Source organism: Pleurodeles waltl, chromosome 6 (assembly GCF_031143425.1).
Source record: "Pleurodeles waltl isolate 20211129_DDA chromosome 6, aPleWal1.hap1.20221129, whole genome shotgun sequence".
In the NCBI taxonomy this organism is placed as follows: Eukaryota; Metazoa; Chordata; class Amphibia; order Caudata; family Salamandridae; genus Pleurodeles; species Pleurodeles waltl.
Window position 1 is genome coordinate 997,299,799 of NC_090445.1, and position 22,767 is coordinate 997,322,565.

The following is a 22,767-nucleotide window of genomic DNA, read 5'->3' on the forward strand; positions in this document are numbered from 1 at the left end:
TGGCATCCTCCCTGCGAGTTTGGCAGTCCCGATGTGCACCGCCAAACTCTTAATGAGGCTCTAAGTCCATTTAGTCACTCCCTGGTTGCTTGATACAAGGATGTCAAGGTGTGCTCAACACAGAGGTAACAAGGATTTCAAAGAAGATATTGCACAAGTAAATCAAATCTAGTCTAGGGGCAAATCACAAACCAACATATGATAATCAATGAACATTTTATAAGAAGCCAACAAGATGCCAGCAACTTGAAATATGTATCATATTGGTCAGGAAAATAGTGCACATTCTCGGGAAAAATTGAAAAAAGTTGATTTATTTTGAAGCATAACTGCATATTACTCTTGTTCAAGTTGATTTAACATGGAGCACAAATGCATATTACTCTTGTTCAGGTAAATGCTTATTCTCAAAGTTAAATAATTCTATTAGCAATATTGAGTTAGGTCTTACTATGCACAAATGCAGTAATACATTTTCTTCTTGATTATCTTGTGACAGGAGGAAGTTTCCAATGTAAGAGACAAAATAAAGGTGCTGATTATGACTTAGGCAGTCTGAACACCGGACCAATGTTGAGGCGGTCAAGAGAAAGGCACCATCCCAGCCACCACATTACGACACTGCCCAGCCGAATGGCTGGCGGTGTGTCTGCGGCGTTGGCACAGCAGAGGCATGCTTCAGCTCATAAAACAAGCCTGAAGCACATGTCGCTGCAGTGCACCACCAGATGCACCTTGGGCACACTGATGCCATGCACAATGCTGTGCATAGCAAACAGTGAGCACCGACAGTGCAGGCATAGGAGGGCACAACAGATGCCCCCAGCCACACTGCCCAATGGGCCAAATCACCCTGGGGTCCTGTTTGGACCCCTTCCCTGCCTTTCCGCCAAGCTTTTCATGGTAGGGTCTCCACCATGAAAAGCTTGGCAGAATGGCAGGTCGTGATCAGCACAGCGGTGCCGGTATCAGCACCGCTGCGAATTATCACATCTTTCCCTACCACAGCAGCCGCAAGATCTGATAACGCTTTCTGCCCTAGGTAAATTACTTACTCTGGGACTCGTTTTAGGCCAATTAACCTTTTGACCCTGATTGGAGACACCTTAAGACGAGATCTCTGTCCAGCATGTCAATCAATAGATCAATAACCTCATCAATATTCACAGTAACAAATCAATCAGATTAGTTAATCACATCAATATGAATTTGAAACGCAGCATGACCTTTCAGCCATGAATAATCACATGAGTTTAGTAAGATTTATGATATTTATTATTTATTGGTTACACTCTACTAGCAAGTTTATTAGTCTCAACACCAGAAAACACATCAATAATGTCACAATATGGCAACTTGAGTAAGATTTAAGCAAAGCAAAGATGCTAAACATTAGAACAAAACACGGCGTCAACATGGATCTATTTAGCAGAGTATCATTAGCGCATCTATTCAACACAGCAAAGATTCAGTCATTTTGTCTGTTTGCACCCAATATTCATGAAATCCTTGACTAACCTCGAATTAGCATCAGCATGTTGGGCTTCATGCAAAACAATTTAGTAACACAAATTTGAAAAACATCTAACTATGGTCTCTGTCAAAAGCAGTTGGTACCTAGAAAGGAAAAGCAAGCAGACAATTACAATGTCATTATCATATAGTTACCCTCCATAATGGGTCAGCATACAGAGTCAGACTTCGTCCTCAGGACAGTAGTTGATCCACCATCAGCCAGGATAGAACAGCAAAGTCTCAGCTAACGGGGCAGAAAGTTCTTCCCTCTTAAGGAGGAGAAGAAACAGATATCAGGCAAGACAAGGTGAGGATAGTTTTGAAGAATCAAAACAGCAAAAGTAAAGATGGAATGCCAGAGTAACAGCAGGGGTGTCCCTCTAATGGCTGATGTCTCCTTGTGACACGACATAAAATTGAATTTTCCAGACAAGTCCTTAATTTCCCATTGGTCAGTATTTGGTGCACAACTATCTCTGTCCAATGGTTGAGTGGTCACCTTACTAGAATTTTCAGATAAGACAGTTCTCAAACAGTTCATTGTCTCCTGGGATTTACATCTTCATTGGGTGAGATGGCAGGTAGGAAAAGTTACACGCACGGATTCAGTCAGTAGCTCCATTGTCTTTACCAATTCAGGCGACCTTGTACCTGTTAGAATTACACTGTTGCATTCAACAAGAATGTCTCCTTGAGCAAGTCGGGTCTCATGAGAAAGAATTTACTACGGCTACACACATCTCTAACTTCTGGAAAAGTACAGCTTTATGTCCTTCAGGAAGACAGCACATTGCACGTTAGAAAAACACACTTAATATGAGACCAGGCAGCTAGGCCCAGACTCTTGCTAACTAAGGCCTAATGATTTATTCAACAAAACCTTGACATATAACTCTTAATGCTAAAACAGAATCATACATAAGTACATTAATAATTCATTATTAGTCAATTTCATTAATCATCATTGATGGCCACTTCCCGTGGGCACATTTCAAACGCGTACATTAGAAACATATTAATGCGTTTTCTATGCAGCTTCATTACACATTATTTTGCAAGCAGTTCATGTTAATATGTGATTATAAAAGCTACACTCCAACAGATCCAAGACCCTTGGAATGTTGGTTTGTGGTGATCCGACTGTCATCTTTCTTATCTGGCGGTCGGACTGCCAAGGAGGCGTTGGTCGGACCGCTGTACTCATAATCAATCCCATAGTCTTTTATTAATTAAGAGAAATCTCATTAAAATCATGGAAAGAGGTATATCCGAATTAGAGAGGTATATGAAATCCTCATCACATCACTCATCTATCATAAAACCATTTCTCTCTCAGTCTCAGGGTTACAACCTGAAACAAAACTCTAGGGTAAGCAGAATAGATACTGTTAAAGAGTGGGTGGAGCATTTGTCATCTCTGCAAGGGTAAAGAAGTTACAGTTCAGTCACCATGGGTGTGTTTATGTATCACACATTTGCTATTTTTGCTTGAACCTTGACAGTTATTATGTGACGATAGGTAAGGCGATAGCACAATCCATGCATTTTATCGTAGGTGCAAGATTACAACTGATCATATTGTTAGTGAGAATTTACTTAATCAAAACATGTTTATGTAAATTCAATTGTCTGTTTTTCAATAAGATGAAATAAAAATTTTTTGGCTAATGTCCATGTTTCACAGGCCATTTCCAGGGAAATAAGGCTCCCCAGAATATCTACTTATGCTGCTATTTCAAAGAAATAACATCTCTTCTTAAGTGGCACGTATACAATTGGTAGCAAACATGAAGTAATAAAGTGTAATAAATTATTATAGGAATTTTCTGACAATTATGTGACAATCATTTGTAAAATAAGGGATCTAGTACAACTTCCCTTAACGCACCTGCTCCAGTATTCACAGACTTGAGCTCATATTTTTGCAGCACTTGGCTGGACTGAATTGTGAGGCACACTTCTTGAATACACATTCCTAAGTAAGACTTTGGTCAAGGCACAATCCTTGAATAAACATTCCAGATTAACACTTTGACCACAGCGTTCATCGTGCTGTCTGGAATCAGATCTCAATTGATGTTGTGTCTGTATGTGATCGGTTACATGGAGACATGACTTTCTAAAGGGTAATCCTTAAAAAAGGCTTGTTACTAATAGTAATGTTTTAAGCAAGTTATCCTGGTTACCATAGTTCTTATTGCCGTTCCCTACCCTGACTCACTGAGTACAACAAGGGTTCCTAGGGGTACTACGATGATCACAAAACGTCCAGGCAATGTGTGCTAAGAAAGTTACGCCTTAGTTATGTATGGCTAATCGGCCTTGTCATCAATCCCTTGTAAAGATCATTTGGCTGAATAGGCTGTGTTTTACCGGTTATCTAGTGTCATGAAGCAGGTTGGGCTGTTTAATAGGTAGCAGAACAAATACTCAATTGCTGTCTACCAATTCACAACTCGCCAGTGCAGGGTCCCAGTGCTGAGCACAAGAAACAAAGGGGTTGGTGAAGGGTCAGCTGGGAGAACGGGGAAACATGATTCTGTTCCTCTCATCTGTTCAATTTTAGAGGGTGACCATAAGAGACAATATGCACAATTAGCAACCCTCAGGTAACTATTGCTACAAACCACAACAATTACCATACCTCTTGCAAAATTTTACAATTCTCATTTGGTTGATGATAAATAACAACTAAAACCAGGTGCTTCTTTGGAGAGCCTAACAGATTGGTATAGTTTTCGTATGAGCTCTCCAATTATTACAGGAATTTTGAGGCCACACCTAGCCTTTCATTTCTAGCCTCCAAATCCCATCTGCATATCTATGAGTAAACAGATATTGCTTACGGAGGCAAGTGGCTCTGCAATAGACGCAATTGTAGATGCTGTCATTGACTGCCTCCTGCTACTGTGGTTCCCAAGCTGACTCCATATGGTACCCTTCATGCATCCCCAATGACATTCAGGGGTGGTTCACAAAGGCATGTTCCTTTCTTTTTATCTTCCTTGTCTCCCCTGCTCTCCACCTGTATTTTAGTCTTTCTTCTCTTTCTCTCCTGTTCTCACTCTGTCCTTTTCTCTCTCCAGGGTCCTCTTTGGAGTGTCTAAACGTCCATAGCATCACTTTATGTGATATGTATACCTTGCTTCAAGACAGTCTACGCATTTACCCAGTCCAAGATGTAAGAAAGGGACTTTTGTTCATGCAGGATCCATCCATGGAAAATGTAGATTTACCAACTCAGTGGCAAACAACTTTTTACAGTTATTCACTGCGGAGACATACTGTCCCTAATATCTACAATGCCCTACTTTTATATACCAATCACTCAAGTGTGTGACACTATAAGATATGCTTTAGGGGTTACTTAGCTAATATATAAGCAGTATTTTCTGCTTGGCAATCACTTTTCCATGCCAAGTGTCACAGCAGTGCTTTTCACCAGCTGTGTGCCCAGTGCACAACGGTGCTCACTGGAGCCATACAAGTTTGTGATTTGTGTAACTACACAGGGCAGCCCACATATAACATTAAGATGTATGCCACTATTGCAAATTCTGTACCAACATACAATGGACTTTCTGGAAAGTTAAATAACCCAATTGGGTGAAACCAGTTTTACAGTACTATTTAAGGACAAGGCAGACACATTGTGGCACTTAATGCTTTTGTCACAGTGCACAATCATAATACCAGCAAGAAGAGTCCACAAACCAGAGACTAGGAAGAAAAAGGTGAATTTCCAACAACAGATGAATACTGTTCTCCCAACATATCATCTGTTCCCTGGGATTTCAAATGGGCAGCTGAATAGGATCCATCCACTTGAGGAGCCTCAGATTCAGGAAGCAAGCTCAACTACAGAGCTAGCTGTTCACAGTAAGACTCAATATGCCTGTGACAGGTCCAGTCAGCTGGAACTTCAGTGGATGGTCGGCAGAGTTTCCTTGCATCTCCTCAAAACTGGGAAGCTAGGATGCAGGGAATCACCCTAAAAGGACAAGAAAGGATTCTCCCTCCTTAATATCTCTTCCAGGCGTGAACTGAAGAGCAATGAGCATTGCATGAGTACTTAAAGCATAGAAGCTAGCATGTCATTTTAGGTATGTCTAAAGCTAAATTTTGTGTCCCCAATGTGTTCTTACTTTCTCAAAAATAGGACGTTAGCCAAGGCATGTGAACATTGCCTTGTGGTTGTAGCAAACATACAAATAGTTTTAGATGCTTCCTCTATTAATGTAATCTCTAGTGTGCTTCCATAAAATTAATAAGTTGTTGTCCCTAAATTATTTACTCATGAAAATGGTTCATTCTAATAAACAAAAATATGACCACCTGGAAGGTAAAAATTCCAGAGCGAGGTGTTCGGCCTAAAATGCATAGAGGACAAAATACTTAACTAACTACATTGAAATTTGAATTGAAACTGTGATTTCAATTACTAGGTGATCAAAAAGAAGGCATTTGAAATTGAAATGGGACATCATGCACTAAAAATGTGTTAAATACAGTAGTGAATAAAACATCAGAAAGCGTGCACTGTTTCTTGTGAGATGAGTTTCCCTTCCTGGGAAAAGTAATTAATCAAGTCAGCAGTTCAGTTGCAACTGTGCATAAATCTCCATCGAAAATGTAGAGGGACAACTTCAGGACAAGCATCTGAACCACCAGATGTCGAATGTTGAGAGTCCGTGATCGACCCATGCTTGTCGTCACCGCATTTTCTGCTTTCCAGACCCTACTATGACATGTCTCTTTGCTTGTTGGCCTTAAGGCCTCCTGGTGCCTTTCCTGCTAATCATGTGTAGATCGGTGCAGGGTGTCCTGGTTCTTGGCTTCTGGGCTAGAGTCAGTAAAGCCATTCTTGGCTAGGCTTCAGGGGTTGAGGGCACCTTATGCAAGCATTTTATGTCAGAACTCGAGGAGGGGGGCGCAGTCAAAGATTACGATACCAATCTAGCTACACTCATGAATTTAAATAACACCTCTGTTTCCTTTAACTTATCTGAGCTCATTTCTAAAAATGAGTGTGCCACAAATGGATAACTCTCTAGATGATTCTTCTGTGACAGGTGAACAAGTAGGCCTTTCAGGGAAACTTCAACAATTTGTTGACTCATATAAACCATCCTTGCCAGAAATACTATGGGTCCTGTACACTCAAATGTAAATGTTCGTAGAGAGGATGTTATCCCTTCTGTATATCCAGCCTAACAACAATGCCATCAGTACCACGTTAACGCACATGACCAACGCATTGATTGATCAATCCAGCTAAGAGACTGATTTAGATTTCGCAAAATCATAATACAGGAAATAATGGAATTTATATTTCAGCAGATGGGATATCTGTCATCGTTGTGATGGAGTAACCCATCTACCAAAATCTAAATAATGCCCCTAGGCTCTGAACAGGCTTCTCTATTAAACAGGTTTCTCTATTAAAAGAGCATTAAAACGGATCTGAACCCACTGTAGCTGATCATTAAACATATATCTATTATGAACTTAGTATTACAAAATTTTGAGGCAAACATGGATAATATCATAGGCTTCATTCAGTTATTGCAAGGTAAACTATTTCCCCAATCTAATACTCATAATGTCGGAAATTCTCAAAAATTAGAAGCAATTCGGACTGACCTTATGGAAGAGCTTATTCAGGAAGATCCTATGCACAACTCAATATTATCTCCTCAGATTACGACTCCAGGTAAATCTATTCAGCCGGGCATAATGTTGTCTAACAATAATGTAAGCTCTCAGATTTATAGTAGTCAAACAATCAAGGAGGAAACATCAAATGGCATCAAGAAGCTTACAGTTGAATTTTCAGCCTTACCTCGAAGAGAGGCATTCAAAGAAACTATGAAATTTGAACAAAAAAAATCCGACCTCTGGAAGCCAGAACATGTAATTTATCAACTGAACTATATAGTACTTCTGGAAATCATAAACTATTTTCTATCTTCGCTCAGGTAGATTCGGAAATTTCAAATAGGGAGTCTAATTGACAAATAGCCTCACCAAGTGGTGACACAGTTACGAAGGGGTGTATCCAAGCAACAATCATCAACATTGAGAATAACCCTTTAGTATCAGCTGAATTGTATAGTCAACTTGTTGTAAGGGAAACCAGCAATTTAGTTGACCAACAAAGCTCATACAATTCCTTAACGCTTTCAGGATAGTCTGGCAATACTAGCCAATATAGCTTTTCATCCAGCTGATAGACTGGACTCTCTTCTAACTGACGAACCTACGAAGAATGGTTGCACCATGTCCAATGTTGCATTGAGCATTGAACCAACAAACAAAGATGTTGGATACGATTTGGGGAGCAATACCAACAGTGAAAAGGCTCCCAAAGAGTATGCATTAAACTATTTGGATAACAATAGTCTTCCTCCACCCCCGGGAAACCTTTTAGATCCCACAAAATTGGACCTAATCCGTACTTACAAATCAGAGGGTACACCTGACATTCTTAATCAGCAAAACATTCTAAGGCGGCTTGGAACCTTTTTAGAATTACAAAATATTAATTTTGGCTCTCTGCTCAGGGCTCAGTTTCTTCAGTAACTTTATGGATATGCGAACATCACATGAACGACATGGGCAACTGGGTAAATCTCTAAAATTTGGTCCAGGAGAGCAGATTTGGAGGCATGGAGTATAATTCTGAGGTAAGTAAGCAATCCAAAAATATTTGTATATTCTATGAGGTAACTGCTTTCATCCTGCTGCATTTAAGCCTTCAATAAATAGGAAAAGATATTTCAAATGTCCAAATAACCAGAATAATTTTGAAAACTTAATATTCAGCATTAATGGGCACTGAGCGACTAATCATAGGGGGTCATTCAGACCTTGGCGGACGGCGGAGGCCGTCCGCCAAGGTACCGCCGACAAATGACCGCACCGCGGTCAAAAGACCGCGGCGGCCATTCAAACATTTCCGCTGGGCCGGCGGGCGCTCTCCAAAAGAGCGCCCGCCGGCCCAGCGGAAATGCCCCTGCAACGAGGACGCCGGCTCAGAATTGAGCCGGCGTAGTTGCAGGGGTGCGACGAGTGCAGTTGCACCCGTCGCGTATTTCAGTGTCTGCAAAGCAGACACTGAAATACTTTGTGGGGCCCTCTTACGGGGGCCCCGCGGCACCCCCTACCGCCATCCGCCATGAACAGGATGGCGGTAGAGGGTGTCTGAATCCCCATGGCGGCGGAGCGCGCTCCGCCACCATGGAGGATTCAATGGGGCAGCGATAAACCGGCGGGAGACCACCGGTTTACCCTTTCTGACCGCGGCTGAACCGTCGCGGTCAGAATGCCCTTGGGAGCACCGCCAGCCTGTTGGCGGTGCTCCCGTGGTCGGTGACCCTGGCGGTCACCGGCCTCCAGGGTCAGAATGACCCCCATAGTGTACAGAAGCTACCTACTTCAGTTGTGCAGAATGAAAACACAACAGAACTGCTATCTTGTTACCGACAAACAATTGAAGCCAGGTTTTTCAACCTAGGAGAGTTTTGTAATTTTCTCTTGGTATACCGTCAGAATTGAGAGACATTTTTCCAATAATTTGGCATTATTTTGTATGAAGTTTCAACTGATTTGTATGCAAGAATCAAGGAAAACTATATAATGTTATTTGCCCAATTTCACACTCTTTCAAATTCTGGCAACCAAAAGCATGTGTGGTAGACCAAGAGGTGGATTAATTATTCTTGACAACACCACCTTGGTGTTGAAAGTATATACACTAAAACTCAGGACAACCTACAAAAGCCTTTGACTGGTACGACTAGATGACAAAAAAAGGGAATCAACTCCTTATTATAAACATATATTGTATTCAGTCATTAAAAAGATGACTGGGCTCGATATTGATGCCTGTTTGACAATCTGGAAGAAATCATCAATCTAAATTGTAGTTGTCCTATAATTTGAATAGGGGATTGTAATTAGAACCTGTTATTTCTACCAATCAGTGAGTCAATTCTAGACCATCAACCAGATGTTGAATGCAATATCCCATCAGAATCTTCAATTACTATCAAAATGAATCTGATGCCAATAAAGATGTACACTTACTCAGCTGCATAACATGGGTTATCAGTCATTATGTGGAAGGACAGAGTGTGATCGACCCACACTTCCAACCTTCAGCTTTAGTCATCGCAGAACAACTATTGAGTATTCCCTCCTACAGTATTCACAGTTTCATCTTTGCAGGAGCCATGAAATTAAACATGGAAATTAAAGCTATCATAATCCTCAGGTAATTACATTAACTCAGAGTTTCAATGACTTTCTTCCAAAAACAAACTCAATTGACTGGAACCTAATGATAATATATAACATGGTTATTCTATTGAATGGAAAATCTTACTTTAAAATTATCTCAGCTGAAACACGAAAATTTGAAAACACAGTATTTAGAAAATTAGAAGGCAACTGACAATGGTGGTCATTACAACCCTGGCGGTCGGTGTTAAAGCGGCAGTAAGACCGCCAACATGCCGGCGGTAAAAAATTAGCAATTACGACCGTGGCGGAAACCGCCAACAAAGACAGCCACTTTAACACTCAGACCGCCACGGAGGTACAAACAAACAGCTTGGCGGTCACCGCCAACAGACAGGCAGGAGACAATGTATCGCCCACACTATTATGACAGGCCAATCTGCCACCTTTTCCGGGGCGGATTCAACGCGGATAAAAACACGGCGGAAACAGGAATCCCAAAGGAAAAACGCTCACCTCTACACACTCCACAAGGAACGAGGACGCCATGGACCCGGAACTCCAAATTCTCCCTGCAATAGGCTTCCTGCTCCTCTACCAGGAGCACGAACTCCGGCGGCGAAGACCACGGTGAGTACTTCACCTACGACACAGGGGAGGGAAAAAACAGTGACACACACACGCAACACCCCCACCCCCAACCTCACCCACTACAACACACACACTAATGCATATCAATACATCACAGTTACACCCCGCAACCCCCCCGGAAGAATGCAAAGACAATAGAAAATGAGTGTACCCATTGTAGTATATTAAAAGCAAGTAGGCAGAAATATATATATACACCATGTACATAATATATACCAAGCATAGTAGTCCAGGTAGTGCTCTAAGAAAGGCAGTGGAACACTGGGACCACACGGTATGGGCGAGGCCCACACAAGATCCCCGACCATGACGGAGAGAACACTGCAGGGGAATCAGACAGCAACTAAACAGGCACCTCAGGGGGAAGGAAAGGGGGGGCACCTCGGCCAGTTGAGTGCATGACGCCAAATCCACGAGAGGGCCACATGCCCACTGTTCCATCCTGGGGAGTGCAAAGCCACAGACTCTCAAGTCTCACAAGTGGGTGGTTTGCCCACTGTTCAATCCTGGGGAGTGCAAAGCCACAGTCTCGCAAGTCTCACAAGTGGGTGGGTTGCCCACTGTTCAATCCTGGGGAGTGCAAAGCCACAGTCTCTCAAGTCTCACAAGTGGGTGGATTGCCCACTGTTCAATCCTGGGGAGTGCAAAGCCACAGTCTCTCAAGTCTCACAAGCGGGTGGTTTGCCCACTGTTCAATCCTGGGGAGTGCAAAGCCACAGTCTCTCAAGTCTCACAAGTGGGTGGGCTGCCCACTGTTCAATCCTGGGGAGTGCATAGCCACAGTCTCTCAAGTGGATAACAGTCTCCACTGGTTCTGGAGTGGGCTTTGTGCCCAGAGTGCTTCATCCTGCTAAGGACAGAGGGAGTGGATGCCTTTCTCCACTGGTTCTGGAGGGGGCTTTGTATCCAGAGTGCTTCGTCCTGCCAAGGACTGAGGTAGTGGATGTATCTCTCCACTATTCTGGAGGGGGCATGGTGCCCAGAGTGCTTCATTCTGCTAAGGACAGAGGGAGTGGATGCCTTTCTCCACTGGTTCTGGAGGGGGCTATTTGCCTAGAGTGCTTCATCCTGCTAAGGACAGAGGTAGTGGATGCCTTTCTCCACTGGTTCTGGAGGGGGTTTTGTGCCCAGAGTGCTTCATCCTGCCAAGGACAGAGGGAGTGGATGCCTTTCTCCACTGGTTCTGGAGGGGGCTTTGTGCCCAGAGTGCTTCATCCTGCTAAGGACAGAGGGAGTGGATGCCTTTCTCCACTGGTTCTGGAGGGGGCTTTGTGCCCAGAGTGCTTCATCCTGCCAAGGACTGAGGTAGTGGATGTATCTCTCCACTGGTTCAGCAGGGGGCATGGTGCCCAGAGTGCATCATTCACCCCGTGACGGACTCAGTTGCGTCAGTGCCCTTGCCGCTCATTGGCCAGCGGTGCTTGAGATGGCGGTGCCCTGTTCAGCGATGCTTGAGATGGCAGTGCCCTGTTCAGCGGTGCTTGAGATGGTGGTCTCCATTGCAGGGTCTCAGCTACTGGCGGTCCTTCATGGCCCAGCGGGGCTTTTGCTGGCGGTCCTTCATGGCCCAGCGGGGCTAGTGCTGGCGGTGGCCTCCTGGCCAGGTGGGCTGGTGCTGGCGGTGGCCTCCTGGGCAGCTGGGTTGGTGCTGGCGGTGGCCTCCTGGCCAGGTGGGCTGGTGCTGGCGGTGGCCTCCTGGGCAGCTGGGCTGGTGCTGGCGGTGGCCTCCTGGCCAGGTGGGCTGGTGCTGGCGGTGGCCTCCTGGCCAGGTGGGATGGTGCTGGCGGTGGCCTCCTGGGTGGCTGGGCTGGTGCTGGCGGTGGCCTCCTGGGCAGGTGGGATGGTGCTGGCGGTGGCCTCCTGGGCAGCTGGGCTGGTGCTGGCGGTGGCCTCCTGGGCAGGTGGGCTAGTGCTGGTGGTGGCCTCCTGGGCAGGTGGGATGGTTCTGGCGGTGGCCTCCTGGGAAGCTGGGATGGTGCTGGCGGTGGCCTCCTGGGCAGCTGGGCTGGTGCTGGCAGTGGCCTCCTGGGCATCGGGGATGATGGCGGTCTTCTCCGCCGTGCTGCTCTTCCCAGACTTGCCGGGTTTCTTGTGGCCCTTCCCCACCTTGGAAGGTGTCACAGCTGACTCCACACTCCCACTGGGACCCCTGCGAGCGGCTTTGGTGGCTGGAGTCTTCCCCCTCTCCCGCCGGGCACTGGCCAGCTTCTGATGCTTCACAGGTGGGGTACTGTCTGTGCTGTGGCTCCATGCCACACTGGCTGCCCTGGTGGCCGGTGCACTCCAGATTCCGGTGACTACAGGCACCACTGGTCCCGGAGATGTTGTGGCTGAGGTGCTAGTTCGGGACCTATGAGATGGACGGGGAGGTGTTGGAAAGAGGTCAAGGTTGGACAGGAAAAGTTTTTGGGACACACTGGGACGGGTAGCTGGAGGGGGTTTGGGAGTGGAGGAAGAGGTGGTGGTTGTAGGAGGTGTACGTTTGGTGACTTTGGGTGAAGGTGCATGCGCTGGAGGCTGTTGTGAGGTGGATGGCTGTTGGGTGGGTGTGTGCCTGCGTTTGTGTATCTTGGGAGGGGGCATCACAGACACACTGGGAGAGGACACAGGGGACATGTGAATGGTAGTGGGGGTGGTGACTGCACGTGAGCGGGGTGTGGTGGTGGGTGTGCTGGAGAGGGAGTTAGTGGCTGTAGAGGTAGTGCATGCAGGTGTGAGTGTAGACAAGACTGGGAGGGAGGAGGGAGACGAGGAGGAGGGGGACACAGTGGAGGCAGTGGATGTTGGTGTGTCTGCATATGTGTGATGCTTGCGTGAATGCCTGTGGGATGTGTGGTGCTTATGTATGCCTGAGCTTCCCTTGGTTGTTGACATGTGTGCATGTTGGTCTGTAGGTGTGCTTGGGATATGCTGAGGTACAGGGGATTGGGTCGGGTGGAGGAAGTTGGAGGGGGGAGGCTAGACACAGGGACAATAGCTGCCATCAGTGCTGAGGCCAGAGTCTGAAAAGCTCGCTGAAGGGCCGCCTGACCAGAATGAATGCCCTCCAGGAATGCATTGGTTTGTTGCAACTGCCTCTCTACACCCTGGATGGCATTCAAAATGGTAGACTGCCCATCAGTGAGGGACCTGAGGAGGTCAGTGGCCTCCTCATTGAGGGCAGCAGGGGTGACTGGGGCAGGGCCTGAGGTGCCTGGGGTGAAGGTGATGCCCACCCTCCTGGGTGAGCGGGCACGGGGCAAAGGCTGAGGTGCTGCTGGGAGGGCGGTGCTGGTAGGGGGGCTGGCGGCTGTACCTGTAGATGTGGGGGGCACAGATGTTGTCGCCACCACAAGGGAGCTCCCATCAGAGGACGAGTCTGTGTCGCTGGTGTCAGCTCCTGTCCCCGCCGTGGAGCTCCCCTCGCCCTCCATCCCACTGGTGAATTCAGACTCCGTAGTGTCGCCCTCCAGGGCCATGTGGGATGCAGCTCCCTCTTGCTCCGGTGCCACTGCACCTCCGCCTGATGATGCTAATGCGCACAAGAACAGAGAGACCACAAAAAGGGGGGGGGGGAGACAGAAGAAAGACATGTTGAGTGCATGCTTTACCGTTGGCGGACACGACAGACACAGAATCTCCCTGCACTACCCCGCGCTGTTGGGCTCCACTGTTCAATTCCTGGGAAATGGCCTACAAGGCTATGGACGACATCTGCACACATATATGACACAGGGGCATGACTAGGTGTACTTGGCACTCTACAGAGGTGGGGTGGGGTGCCACATGGCCTGCCTTACGGAGGGGCCTTGCCTACGGAACTCGCCCTGGCCTAGGGAAACCAACAGCCCACCTCCCTCACCCAGACCCCTCCACTGCGCGCAAAGTCAGCAGAATGAGAGTGTACTCACCCGCTTGTGGCTGCTGTGATGCCCTCAAGCACCCATCCAACTCCGAGTAGGCCACCGCCAGGATCCTGAATATCAGGGGGATCATGGTGCGACGGGCACCCCTCCCACGTTGGGAGGCCATCCCCAGCTGAGCCTCCGCCATCTTCTTGCTCCAGTGGGGAGTGTCCTCCCATCTTTTATGGCTGTGGGTGCTCCGTCTGTGGTAGACCCCCAGGGTCCGGACGTCCTTGGCGATGGCACGCCAAATGTATTTTTTCTGGTGGGCGCTGACCTACATGAAATGTACAGGGGAAAAAGAGAAGTTATTACCAACTGCACCGTCAAAGTGATTGGCCCCCATCCCTACCCTTGCCATGTGGCACATGCATTCACCGTCTTTCATGCACGCAGCACTCTCCCCCCTTCCTTCTTACATCCCGCCCTCTCCACACAGGCATATCCCATACAACATGCTCCCTGTGTACTTACCTGTTTGTCTGGAGGACCGCAGAGTAGCGTGTACTGGGGGAAGACCCCATCCACGAGCTTCTCCAACTCCTCCGATGTGAAGGCAGGGGCCCTTTACCCAGACACTCGAGCCATTGTCTCTTCCAGACCGAGGTCACAGCAGCACTTGCAGTGTAGGTCCTCTCCTGTCGAAGATCAGGTATCGAATGATTGAACAGATAGAAAATGGCGGTCACGTCCGCAGCAGTGCGTACCGTCACCACCGGCGTACATCGTCATTGGCTCCTGGGACCCATAGGGTCCAATGTTAACCAATGCAGCATTGCGCCGCGGTCTTCGACCGCCTACCGCGACGGTGTACAACGCCAACGCAGTTACCTCACATCCCATTGTCCCACTTTAGAGGTCAGGCAGCCACCATTTCAGGGGCCCACATGGCTTCATTTCCAACTGAGTCACACATACCTCAGCCTAGACTCAACACACATACAGGCCACCTTTTGTGTATGATTGGTGTTCTGGGTAAACTGTGGGTACGTACCTCTGAGTTGTTTGACTCTGTGCTCGCTGTTGTCCTTCATAGGCACCGTCCGCTGGGACATGTGAGGAGATGGCAGCATCCTCCGGTGTACCGCCCGTTGGTGGACATGTCGACAATGGAGGAGCGACATATGATTATCACATACAGGCTTGACCGTGCCACAATCCAGGAACTGTGTACCCAGTTGAAGCCAGACCTGATGTCAGCAATCCGCCATCCCACAGGAATCCCCCCTCAAGTGCAGGTGCTGTCAGTACTCCATTTCCTTGCAAGTGGGTCTTTTCAAACAACAGTGGCCATAGCATCAGGGATGTCCCAGCCTATGTTTTCCAACGTATTGTCCAGAGTTTTGTCTGCCCTTCTGAAACACATGTGGAGCTACATCGTTTTCCCTCAGGTGGAGGATTTGCCTACAGTGAAAGGGGATTTCTATGCCCTGGGACATATCCCCAACATCATAGGTGCCATTGATGGGACCCATGTGGCTTTCTCCCCCCCCACAGGAGTGAACAGGTGTACATAAACCGGAAGAGTTATCATTCTATGAATGTACAGATGGTATGTTTGGCAGACCAGTACATCTCCCATGTGAATGCCAAGTTCCCTGGCTCAGTGCATGACACCTACATCCTGCGGAATAGCAGCATCCCTTATGTGATGGGTCAACTCCAGAGGCACCGTGTGTGGCTATTAGGTGAGCACTTGGAGGCAAGTCAATGGGAATGGTTGTCTGGGTCTGGGGATATCCCTCCAGGTTAGTGCGTGTCTAACAGTTGTCCCTCACCATTTGCAGGTGACTCTGGTTACCCCAACCTGTCATGGCTACTGACCCCAGTGAGGAATCCCAGGACAAGGGCAGAGGAACGCTACAATGAGGCCCATGGGCGAACTAGGAGGGTGATCTAGCGGAGCTTTGGCCTCCTCAAGGCCAGGTTCAGGTGCCTCCATATGACAGGTGGATCCCTTTTCTACTCACCAAAGAAGGTGTGCCAGATCATCGTGGCCTGCTGTATGCTTCATAACTTGGCATTGCGATGACAGGTGCCTTTTCTTCAGGAGGATGGTCCAGATGGCGCTGTTGTTGCAGCTGTGGAGCCTGTGGACAATGAAGACGAGGAAGCAGAGGAAGAAGACATGAACAACAGGGACTCAGTGATCCAGCAATATTTCCAGTGAGACACAGGTAAGAGTACAGACCTGCCTACTACATGTACTTAAACACTACTACCTCTCTACTGTCTGTCGTTTTCACCCAGTGTATGGTTACTGAGATGTCACTTTCCCTTATGATTTCACAGATGTGGGTCCCACTGTGTGACATCTGCTTATATTCCTCATGGACTAGAGTTGTGTGACATAGGTATGTTGACATTACAATTGAAAGAGCATTTTGTCACTGTAATTGCTTGTACACTATTTCGAAATCACAGACAGACTCCAGATTGTTTTGTGCTTTAAGTGTGTTTATTTAAGTGCTCAATATTGGAGGGGGTAGTGAAATGGTGAGGGGTGATGGCGGAGGAATGTCCATGGCAGAGTCCAGTCTATTAGTTTCACAGGTGCATTGCCCAAATGGGCATAGGAAGTGGAGCTGGGGCAGTTTAAGGATGGACAGGGTGACAAAGTGGGACAGTAGGATGACAATCAGGGTGGTCTCATTTCTTGGCGGGGTCTTGGCATCGTGCTCTGTCTTTGTCCTGGATCTCAGGGACCGTTTGCGGGGTGGTTCTCCCTCTGCAGGGGGAGGGGTGCTGGTGTGATGGTCCTGTGGCGGCGCGTCCTGTCCACTAGCGCCGGCGGAGGTGGTGGCCAGTTCATCGTCCATGCTAGTGTCAGGGGCCCCTTGTAGTGCCACAGTGTCCCTCCTGGTGTTGAGTAGTTCCTTCAGCACCCCTACGATGGTGCCCAGGGTGGAGCTGATGGTTCTGAGTTCCTCCCTGGAACCCATATACTGTTCCTCCTGCAGGCGCTGGGTCTCCTGAAGCTTGGCCAGTACCGTTGCCATCATCTCCTGGGAGTGGTGGTAGGCTCCCATGATGGAGGAGAGGGCCTTGTGGAGAGTGGGTTCCCTTGGCCTGTCTGCCCCCTGTCGCACAGCAGCCCTCCCAGTTCCCCTGTGTTCCTGGGCCTCAGTCCCCTGGACCGTGTGCCCACTACCACTGCCCCCAGGTCCCTGTTGTTGTTGGGGTGGTGGGTTATCCTGGGTTCCCTGTAGTGGTGGACACACTGCTGATTGACGTGTCCTGGGGACGGAGGTATGGGCCCGCTGGGTGGGTGCTGTGCTGGTGTTTCCAGAGGGGGGAAGGTCTGTGGTGGCCTGTGACTGGGTGAGGGGAACCGACTGTCCCGAGGTCCCTGATGGGCCATGCTGGTCATCTAGATCCAGTTAGACAGAGCTGCTGTCATCACTGTGGGCCTCCTCTGTTGGTGGTGTGGACCCTCCTGTCCGGTGACGTTGGGTAGGGGTCCTGCAGGGGTATAAAAGGATGGTTATTACATGTGTGTGTGTCATGGTGTGCAATGGGTGGGTGACCGTGTACCCCAGTGCTTGCATTCCTGTGTGGGACCTTGTGTGATGATGGTTTAGGGGTTTGCACGGGTATGTGCAGTGGGCATGCTTTAGTGATGGGTGTCCATGCTTTGTTGTTGCATGCAGGGCTTGGTGTTGGGATGGGTGGTTTGTGATGTTGGGACATATGTGAGGAGTTGGGGTGCTGGGTGTGAGGGTGGGGGTATGTGATAGCATGCAGGTAGGGTGGGGGATGTAATAATTAAGATTTGTCTTACCAGAGTCCATTCCTCCACCTACTCCTGCGAGGCCCTCAGGATGCAGAATCGTCAAGACCTGCTCCTCCCATGTTGTTAGTTGTGGGGGAGGAGGTGGGGGTCCGCCGCCAGTCCGCTGAACCGCCAGGTGGTGTCTTGAGACCACGGAACGCACCTTCCCCCGTAGGTCGTTCCACCTCTTCCTGATGTCCTCCCGATTTCTTGGGTGCTGTCCCACTGCATTTACCCTGTCCACGATTCTTCGCCATAGCTCTATCTTCCTTGCAATGGAGGTTTGCTGCACCTGTGATCCGAATAGCCGTGTCTCTACCCTGACGATTTCCTCCACCATGACCCTGAGCTCCTCCTCCGAGAACCTGGGGTGTCTTTGCCGTGCCATGGGGTGGTGTAGGTGATGTGTGGGGTGGAGTGTGTGGTGATAAGTGTGCTGATATGTAGTGGTGTGTTGTGTGAGGTGCGTGGAAGTTCTGTGGGTGATGGTGTTGTGTGCCTGTGGATGCTGTTGTTCTTGCTGGTGCTGTCTCTCTCTGGCCTTCTTTCGGTATTTTTGGTTGCGGGGTTTGTGTGTGATGTGGGTGTGTGTTTTATATTGTAATGGGTGTGTGGGAGTGGTGTTTGTATGTGTATCAGGTGTGTGTATTTCGAACTGTCGAATGTGGTAGTGTTTTGTAAATGTGTGTGTATTTTGAGCGCGGCGGTGTGTACCGCCAATGGAATACCACGGTTGAAAGACCGCCACGTGGTCGTGATAGTGTGGGAGTATTCCTGTTGGCGTGACAGTGAAGGTTTTGTTTTTGCCAGTTTATCACTGACATTTGGTGTGGCAGACTTGTGTGGGTGTCTGAATTTGGCGGATTCCGAACTGTGGGTCATAACAGCTGTGGCGGAAATCCGCAGCTGCGGTGGTGTGTTGGCGGTCTTCCGCACGGCGGTAAGCGGCTATTACCGCCAATGTTATAATGACCGCCTATGTGATTGAGAATTGGCTAGAATATTAAGATATCTTTTTAGGGGATGTTTTAAGCTTTTTATCAGAAAACGGATGCAAAAAATTGTTTATTCAACATGAATGGTGTAAATAATTTCCTGACTTAGCTAGTGAATGAAAAATGCAAAGCTGACACATCGGAAGCCATTACAATAATTATTAGAGCAACCCAGAACATTGGTGTGTGATGTCAAGATTAAACAAGCCAAAATGCATTACTATCAGATTTTGAATGAAGTAAGACATGTTCACTTCGGTATGGCTTGGGCGAATCTCTCTGAGGCAGTTAAATCAAACCAATCTCAATGATTTTGGTTTCTGTTCAGTAGTGGAATTAATTTTTACAGACCTGCAAAAGATTATGTTATCCCCTTCGAGAAGTTGGAAACCCATGTTACATCTCTCTATGTGGGCAACTGTATACTTTCCCCAGACAACCATTCATACTTCAATGCAACTTTACATCTAGCTCGAAATTAAATTGCTTCTTTGATAACAAAAAGCCAATCTTCTCGAGCTTCTGAGCTGAATGGCCTGACTAACAATATCATGAATCATGATCCAGCTTTCTGAAGTTCTTAACTTTTACATGTTTTCAAGAATTGTGCAGTCCAGTTTTGTACAACCATTTTAGAAAGGATCTATTATCCATCTAATCTATTAAAAAAGTGATACATGCAATCCAAGGAGCCCTTTTACCTACTGCAAAATATCTACATCAAAAATTGCTTGATTTTGCTACTGTGAAGAACCTAATAATTTTCCACCAGTCAGGGTTTTGCCCTAGATGCTCTACCATCGATAACAGTGGTACCTTGACAATTTTAGCTCAGTAGGCAATAGTCAGATAGCATTCATTGTATGTCTCTTACAATGGCTACAGTACAGCATCTGACAGGGTCAACTTCCCTCTTTTGTGTCAAAACTACTAAACTGGGGTATTGATCAAGCTCGCCTTCACTTTACTAAGGCTTTTCATAAAGATACATGGTTACAGATCTAATTATCAGATGGAAATTAATTTTCACCAAAAATCCACCCCCAGCATGGTCTAAAACATATGCATATTGGCTCCCCTTTTGTTTTCTCCTTTCTAATCTTCATTCTCATCTGGACTAAACAGATGATATACAACCAAATTAGGGAAATAATCAATACCTGATCTAGTCTGCATTGGTACTCATCTCACTAATTGCTAGATGCATTCAATCTCAATTATCAATACTCCATAAATTTAACATGAAGAATTTTCTCCTGGTCAATCAAAGGAAAATTAAAGTATGTTGTTTTTGGAAACACAATAAGCAATACATATAGAAAATTGTCTCAGCACAAATTGACAAGGTAGTAAATTATGAATATCTTGTGAACATAGATGATAAACTGAAACAGAGCGTGCACATTGAAACAAAAAAAACAAAAGTTGGAGAAGTAATCAATGCTATAAAAAGGTTCACATGGATCTATGGAGGAATGGCAATTGATCAGTCAATTAAAGTTTTTTATGCAAAAGTAATATCATCATTGCTGTATGGATCTCAGATTTTTAAATCAAAAACAATCTTGATATACATGCAAGCAATACAATTGTTATTTAATCTTCAGCTTGCAACCCCTCAAAGTTACCTACATCTTGAATTGGACATTTCATCATTACAAGCAGCACAAATCATGTCTGTGATTGCAGCACACCCAAAGCAGCATGCCTTAATTGGTTTATTTTTGATTATCTAAATACAAACACAGACACAAAGGGAAGTCTGAACCTTTTGTTACTAAAGATCTCAGTGGGATGCTCAAAGGTCTTCAGAAGAGACAAATAAAGAATGCTCTACCGAACAGTAGTCATAAAGAAGACTTTTAGTATCACTGAAAAATAAACATGTAGATTTGCGTTTAGACCCCTACACAACTGTAAAACAGCCATATATAACTTCAAATTTGAAAGCCCATATAAAAAATTTAAAAATTAAATGTAGATTAATATATATTCAAATCTCCCAATTTGAAGGACTGTGCAATATCACCTGCTCTGGAGTATCAGGATGTTGGCTGTTTGGCTATAAAGATAAGTCAATGGCTCATATAGTCTGCCTGTGCCTGAAGGTTGGGGGCATTCGGAAGAAGTACCTATGGAAACATTTTAGAGATTTTAATGTGAGGACAATAAAAGAGGCTGTACAATTTTAGTGCTCACAGCAATTAATTCATTGGCAATCTTAAGAAATTTCTCGTTCAAACGTATTTTTATCTTGAACAATTACGACAGTGACCATAGATTTTAACCCATTTATTGGTGATATTTTTGCTTGACCTATCTGATCTTTTTATTATTGTATTGTATTCAAACTTTTATAAAAGGGGAGCATCTTAAAAAGGGAAATATCAGATGTTTTTAATTTACCTGGTTTTTATGGTAATCAATGATTTATACAATAGAGGTATTTTGCTAACTTCAAGATAAAGGTAGCTCATTTAAAAATGGAAATTGACTGAAAATATTACTATGGCCTTTACAGATATTTAAGTTGCAGGAAGCAAGAAGCACCTCACATAGGGCCAAGTCTGTTGCTATACCTTGCTTTAGGCAAGTACACAAAAGGAGTGATACAATAACGGTGTCCACTCACTTACTTCATTAGAGGTTCACAAGGGAAAGAAAGTCAGAGACCACATATTCTTTAGCTACATCCATGCGTATGACAGGTATTAAAAAAGAGTACTTGGACATAACACTGCCTAAATTCTGAAGACCTCTTTTGCTACTGAACATCAGTCCTATTTGATAGGATTATATTTGGGGTCATTGGCTTGAAATATTCTTTATGTAATTGGAGTGCATACGCCTATGAAGAAGTAAATACTTATATTTTGGTCATGCTAACCCCAACTGAATGAATATTGGATAGAAGATCTTCTATTTTTATGTGAATGTGAACAGTACATGTTTAATTGAATCAACAGAAGAAATCTCTATGATGATGTGGCAAATTTCATAGTTATTCATCTACCACTATGTCAGTTTGTTTATCTGTATTTCTTTCCCTTCCCACCCTTCTTGCTTATCTATATTCTCCTGCAGGTCTGCACGTCTGTACGAAAGTGTTTGTAAATATGTTATATATATATATATATATATATATATATATATATATATATATATATATATATATGTCCTTCTATAGGATGAACTATGTATTCTTGGGGCCAGATTTATCAAATATGAAACACAATGCAGCAAGACATATTGCTGTACTGCACCGCTCTGCAAGAAAGGGAGAGGACAAGAATACATTGTACTTAACATTGCTCCAGCTGTGGGCCCTAGATCTGAAATTCGGGGTCCGATGAATTTTTCTTCTCTGTTCCAAAGGGTGAGAAGACAATGATTCAAAATTATTCAAATTAATTATAGTGTAACTCAATGGTCACACATTCAAATCCAGAGACCAATTAATAGTTTAAAGGACTTTAGTTGGACTCAAAGACAAACTTACATATGAGTCTCAAAATTATGGTACAAATGTACAGAATAACTAATGGCGAATCAAAACATTGTACAATATGACATTTAGCTAACATGTACAGAACCACTAATTCAAAAGCGATAATGCACAAAGTAAGGACAAACAATTGATGCATAGAGTATGAATCTAAGTTTTCCTGCCTAACCATTTCATCTAAAGTCCTAGATTCCCCAGGTACAG